Source organism: Pristiophorus japonicus, chromosome 13 (genome assembly GCF_044704955.1).
Source record: "Pristiophorus japonicus isolate sPriJap1 chromosome 13, sPriJap1.hap1, whole genome shotgun sequence".
Lineage (NCBI taxonomy): Eukaryota > Metazoa > Chordata > Chondrichthyes > Pristiophoridae > Pristiophorus > Pristiophorus japonicus.
The window spans coordinates 148,850,246-148,857,213 of record NC_091989.1 but is presented as its reverse complement, the minus strand read 5'-3'; positions in this window follow the sequence as shown (position 1 = coordinate 148,857,213).

The window sequence follows — 6,968 nt, the reverse complement described above, 5'->3', positions numbered from 1 at the left end:
AGTTCAACCTCACCCCCTTAACTCACCCCAGCTCTCGGCGGCCCGACCCTGCCCAATCCCACCTACCTTGGCTCAGGCAAAGACGTTCCGGATTTTGTGTATTTGTGGATTTCGGAATGGCCTCGATCCCGAGGTTTCCAGAATTCGGACGTCACAGCTGTACTCATACTTAGCATTTTCAACAGGGACAGCCATAAAGTAAAGTGATAATAAATTTGTACAAAACATTGGTTAGGCTACAGTCAGAGTACTGTGGGCTATTTTTGGCGTAAATTCCCCAGAATGATGCCAGTGATAGGAAATTATGAGGACAAATTTGGGATGTTATGACTATTTACACTGGAGCAGAGAAGACTAAGTAATTTAATAATGGTTTTTAAAATTACGAAGGGTTTTGATAGAGTGAATAGAAAAAGACTATTTATGCATGTTGGGGAGTCAGTAACGAGAAGTCATCAATTTAAAATTGTCACTAAGCATGAGGAGAGAGGTTAGAACAGAGATCTTTACACAGGATTGTTGGATCATGAGATGCTTTGCTGCAGGGAAGGGTGAGCCATTGCATCTTTTAAAGGAAAAATCGACATATTTGAAGCCGAGGGATATGGAGAGCAGGGTAATCTACTCTAGGTTATCCAAAACTCGGCAGCATATGTAGTCCCGTTAACCCATCACCCCTGTGCTCGCTGACCTACATTGGCTCACGGTTAAGCAATGCCTCAATTTCAAAATTCTCATCCTTGTTTACAAATCCCTCCATGGCCTAGACCCTCCCTGTCTCTGTAATCTCCTTCAACCTCACAATCCTCCACGATATCTGTGCTCCTCAAATTCTGCCCTCTTGAGCAACTCTGATTATAACTGCTCAATCATTAGTGGTCATGCCTTCAACTGCCAAGGCCCGAAGCTCTGGAACTTCCTCCTTAAACCTCTCCGCCTCGCTACTTCTCTTTCCTCCTTTTAGATGCTCCTTAAAACCTACCTCTTTGACCAAGCTTTTGGTCATCTGCCGTAATTTCTTATGTGGCTCGGTGTCAATTTTTTAGATGCCTTTATAACACTCCTGTGAAGCGCCATGGGACATTTTACTACATTAAAGGCGCTATATAAATACAAGTTACTGTTGTAGTGAAATTAGGTTTAGATGGTTCTTGATGGCTTAACATCAGTTACTTCAATCTATCATCAGGGACAGAGTGACTGAGCACTTGGAGAAATATGAGCTGGTCAGAGAGTCAGCATGGATTTATGAAGGGTAGGTCATGCCTGACTCGTTACATTTTTGAGGAGGTCACTAGCAGGGTGGATAGGGGCATTTCTGTTGATGTTGTCTATATGGACTTTCAGAAAGCATTTGATGAAGTTCCGCACAAGGGATTGTCAGAAATGAAACCGCACAACATCGAAGGTAACCTTGTGATATGATTGGTTGGCTGAAAAACTAAGTATACGAATACGTGGCAGAAAAATCTAAATATCGCAAACAAATATTAATTAGCGAGCTGCCGATGGCTGTCGTGCTTCCACAGGCAGAGAAAACCCATTTAAAGAAATGAATATCGGGCCACTTTCTGGGGGTGGCGGGTGGAGTGGCAACGGGGTAGGGCGTGTTGTTTGGGATATTGCAGAGCCGGGGATCACTTGGTCTTCTCACTCCATAAAAGTCCTCAGCAGGGCATGCCCGGCTCCCGCAATATCGAATTTAGCAGAGAGGAACTAAAAAAGGCATTAGGCCTCTCATTTACATATGTAAGGAGCTTAACGCCTGTTTTAGGCAGCCGCCATAGACTACTGAAAAATCATCTGACACAATATTGGGTCCCTGAAATTGCCCCTTGTGCCTCTTTTATGCCTGTAAAATGGGTACAAGGTCCAATTTCTACTCCATTCTCTTCACCTCCCACCTCTCCTTCCCACACAATTTTTCAATTCAACCTGTCAGTTGTTTCTCCCTCCCCCACCCCCCAATCTAGTTAAGCTGATACCCATCTTCCATTTTCCCAGTTCACGCTGCCACTTTTTCACAACCCTTATTTCATTGCTTGCACTCTCCCTCCCTCCTTCAAAGTTAATGCTGGCACTCTCCTTCCTCTTCCACCTGGAGTGCCACTCCATATTTCTGCCCTCTCCCCTTCATTCCCGTCTATTTACCCTTTCCTTCTATTGCCATTAATTTTCTCTCCTTCAAATGCCACCCATTTCTCTTTGATTGCCATCCATTCCATGATACTTGCTCAATCCCGCTCCTGAGTTTGACTGCTTATACACTGGGCTGGATCACTCTTTCAGATACTTCTAGTACTAGCATTAGGGCTTTCAGTCTCTGTGTACTATTGGTAAAAGCTCCTGTGCTTGTTATCTACTGAATATAGAGCCTGCAATCCCAATCTTTGGTGCTGGAGAGGGGAATCTGGTTTGGAGCAGGACTAAGAGGAGAATTATTTTGTCACTGTATCATATATTAATCATGTTGAACTATTTGATTTAATTTCTTTCTCAGATTTAACATTAAACACTAAAAGCTGGGGTGTGTATATACAGTTAGTTGATAAGCCCTAACAAGCAGACATTAAGGTGCATTATAGTTAGTTGCTAAGCCCTAACAAGCAGATATTAAGGTACATTTTCCAAAGCATTAATTAAAAGATAGGTAGAAATTACACTGCTATTATGTAGGGAAACATGGTAACCAGTTTGTGCACACAAAGGCCCCATGGACAGCAATGATTATAAATTACCAAATAACATGTTTATAAAATTACATTCTTTGGAGTTGCACATTTTAAAAGGACATATTCCTGTGATTTTGTTTGTGGGTCATAAATTGCAATGAGAAATAGACAATTTCTCCATTTATTTCACACAGATATAATCAGTTACTTTTATCATCTGATCTGAAAGAGCATATACTGTTTAATGATAGTTGTGGTTTGGATAATCAAATTCTTACCATTACTGATTCCTATCTTACTAACAGGTAAGGAGAACACATGCAAATAGTGATTTATTTTAGATGACTAGCATTATATGAATACATTTTTACCATATTCTAATCTATACTGAGTAATTTTTATTTAGATGATTGGAGCATCCCAGTAGAATCCATGGCCAGGGCAGATTGAATTAATGTTTTCGTAATTAGAAGGGAATCAATTTTGGAAAGCAGTAGTCATTTCCCTTGCTAGCATCACATGGAAATTTGTGGAATAGAATTTTCTCATTTCTATTGTAGGTGCAGTTTTAAGTCAGTCTTATTTAATTGTTACTGAGCTTATCTTATGCATAGGAAATTGATGTTTAACAAGCTCCAGAGAAACTAGAAGTCAGCAAATATTTGTCAAAGTAACTTAAAAGAAAACACAGATTTGGAAGCAATTGGCAATACTTGCCCATAGAGTTACCTTCTTTAAGATGCTGTTATTAAAATACAAAAATGTTATTATACTGCTATCTACAATTGTTTCAGTGAAGACAATTCTAATATACAAGCATATAAAGGCATCTCAGGTTTAAAATTAGCATTTTTACACAATTATTCATATGGGCCTCTCATTAACAAATATAAGAACCATAATTTTACCCTGGAATTTCCTTGTTAAAATCCTAGGTTTGTATTAAAAAAAACAAATAAATCTGAACGCTTCTAAAATGAATTTAAAAAAAACATGTTTATCTATGATTGGCTTCTCCATCTGAGCTGGAGTTTCCACCTAGTGAGGGATGTTCCAGACAGGCTATCTTTCAAGGCTCTCTGTATAGCATTTAAATACATTTGGAAAGAAGGTTCTCTAGTTATATTCATTTCTTAAAAAGCTGTTTTGTTTACATTTTTAATAATTTTTAGACACCGTATGAGACACAAATAATTATTGGATTACTTTCAAAGCTTTGAAAAAAAAAATTCACTAACAACAGGACGTTGACATCTTGGGCATTTCTCAAAAATTATGACCCCCCAAAATTTGCTGGTTGCGAACCACAGATTATACCAGGATCGCACTTGTTGGTGCCTTCCCGCACTGATCTCACTAAAGTTTGTGAGGTCAGCAGTAGTGAACTTAATTGACATGGAACTGACAGATGCATGTGCCACTGTGGGCATACCTCTGGTGTCTGCCTGTTCCATGCAGCTGCAAAATCCACTATCAGGGAAGCAGTGCTCTGGCTCCGCCCCTGAGACATCCAGCTATCTCCTCTTGGAGCCCTGGAAAGGGCCCATTCAGATTTCTAGAGAGAAAAAAAAATGTTCTTGCCTTCAGACACTGCCCTTGCCTGGAGTCCTGGTGTGGCCCATTTGCACTCAACTGGAGGTGAGTGTGCCTTATCTCACTTAATGTAAAAGTCTCCAGTCCAAGGCCGGTCCCAACTGAGCCAAGGAAATAGTTATTACCCATGTAAGTAGTCCCCATTTCCGGCTCAGCCAGAGGTCAACCAGAAAATCCTGGAAACAGTGGGAACTCAGCATAACAAGGTCCCTGCTGTTTTTTTTCAGTGGATTCCACTTCCCAGCAAGAGTAGCATAGATCAGAACTCTGGACTTCCAACCTGTCAACTCTTCAAGAGAGACTTCAGAAGTGAAAAAAGGGGAGAAAAATAAAGTAAGTTAAAGAAAACTCCAAAAAAAGACTCCCCAATTCTAAGCCTTGAAATTATGCTGTGGGATACTAACATATGAACACATAACAATAACAACTTGCATTTATATAGCACCTTTGACACCGTAAAATGTCCCAAAACACTTCACAAAAGCATTATCAAACAAAATTTGACACTGAGCCACATAAGGAGATATTAGAACAGATGACGAGGTAGGTTTGAAGAAGAGTCTGAAAGGAGGAGATAGAGGTAGAAAGGCTTAGCGGTTTAGGGAGGGAATTCCAGAGCTTGGGGCCAAGGCAGCTGAAGGCATGGCCGCTAATGGTGGAGCGATAATAATCAGGGATGAACAAGAGGCAAGAATTAGTGGAGTGTGAAGACCTTCGTGGGTTGCAGGGCTGGAGTAGGTTACAGAGAAGGCCATGGAGAGATTTGAAAACAAGGATGAGAATTTTTAAATTGAGTTGCTGGACTGAGGGCCAATGTAGTACAGTGCTGATGGGTGAACAGGACTTGGTGGAGTTAGAATACAGGCTGCAGAGTTTTGGATAAGCATCGAAATAGTCAAGTCTAGAGGTAGCAAAGACATGGATGAGGGTTTCAGCAGCAGATGAGCTGAGGCAGAGACGTAGATGGGCGATGTTATGGAGTTGGAAGTAGGCGGTCTTGGTGATGGAAAGGATATGGAGTGGGAAGCTCAGCTCAGGTTCAAATAAGACTCCAAGTTCAGCCTCAGACAGTGGCCAGGTAGTGTGTTGGAGTTGGTGCTCCTAACATGCTCATATGAAGTTCATCCACTACTAAAATATCAGAGCAAAGAATGTTGTACTTGTGTGCTAAACATCTGAATACTAGTATCCCAAACATAATTTAAAATCAAGATACTCCCCAGAAACACATACATAACAATTAACTATACAAGCCGTGTGTCAAGAATACACTATAATCATAAATTTTACAGCACACGGTGGCTATTCGGCCCATCATACCCATGTCAACTCTTTGGAAGTGCTATCCGCTTAGTCCCACTCTCCTGCTCTTTCCCCAATTAGCCCTGCAAATTTTTCCTTTTCAAATATATATCATTGTGCAATTGACTAATCATCGAATCCAACATCATGCAGGAGCAGGGGGTGCTGTTCAACACCTGACGCCCTTGTTGAAGATGGTGTGCATGAGATGCTTCCAACTAGAGTTTCCCCAACGGGCGGAGTCGGGTTACAGGAGTGAGTGTCCATGCGTAGGTGGGAAAAATTTCTACCTAATAAAGCTGCTCCCAAATGTAAACTGGTGGTGGTAAATGTAAAGATAGGTGGGGGACATTTAGCCATGGTCAGGATGTGCTCTGAGACCCCTGTACATGACAGTGATGTCCTTTTATCTTGTACAGACCTTTCCTGGTGCCATCTGCAAAAGCCTACTGGCAGAATGAACCCAACACATTTGTTGGGTAATTGATAGGGTTCGATGAAGTAGGATGGGAGGAGGCTCTTGCGGAGATGAATGGCCTGTTTCTGTGTAAGTTCTATGTAATTCTATGTTTATCCAATTCCCTTTGAAAGTTACTACTGAATCTGCTTCCCGCACCCTTTCAGGCAGTGCATTCCAGAGCATAACAATTCGTTATCTAAAAAAAATTCCCCTTATCTCCTCTCCAGTTCTTTTGCCAATTATCTTAAATCTCTGTCCTCTGGTTACCGACCCTCCTGCCAATGGAAATAGATTCTCTTTATTTACTCTATCAAAATCCCTCATAATTTTGAACACCTCTATCAAATCTCCCCTTACACTTTTCTACTCTAAGGAGAACAGTCTCAGCTTCTCTAGTCTCTCCACATAACTGAAGTCCCTCATCCCTGGTATTATTCTTCCTCTATTGGTTATCCCCGGTATCCTGGCCAATATTTATCTCTCAATCAACCTAACAAAAACAGATTATCTAGTTATTATCACATTGCTATTTGTGGGAGTTTGCTGTGCGCAAGTTGGCTGCCACGTTTCCCACATTACTACAGTGATTATACTCCAAAAGTACTTCATTGGCTGTAAAGTGCTTTGAGGTGTCTGGTGGTTGTAAAAGGCACTCTATAATTGAAAGTCTGTCTTTCTTTTCTCTGCACCCTCACCAAGGCCTTAATATCCTTCCTAAATTGTGGCGCCCAGAACTGGACACAATACTCCAGCTGAGGCCTAACCAGTGATTTATAAAGATTCCTTGCTTTTGAACTCTATGCCTGTATTGATAAAGCCTAGGACCCCCTATGCTTTTTGAACTATCAATTTGTCCTGCCACCTTCAAAGATTCAATTGTTCTTCGTCCTGGGAACAGAACTGTAGTTCAACTTCTAATCAAAATTAATTTGATATTGATT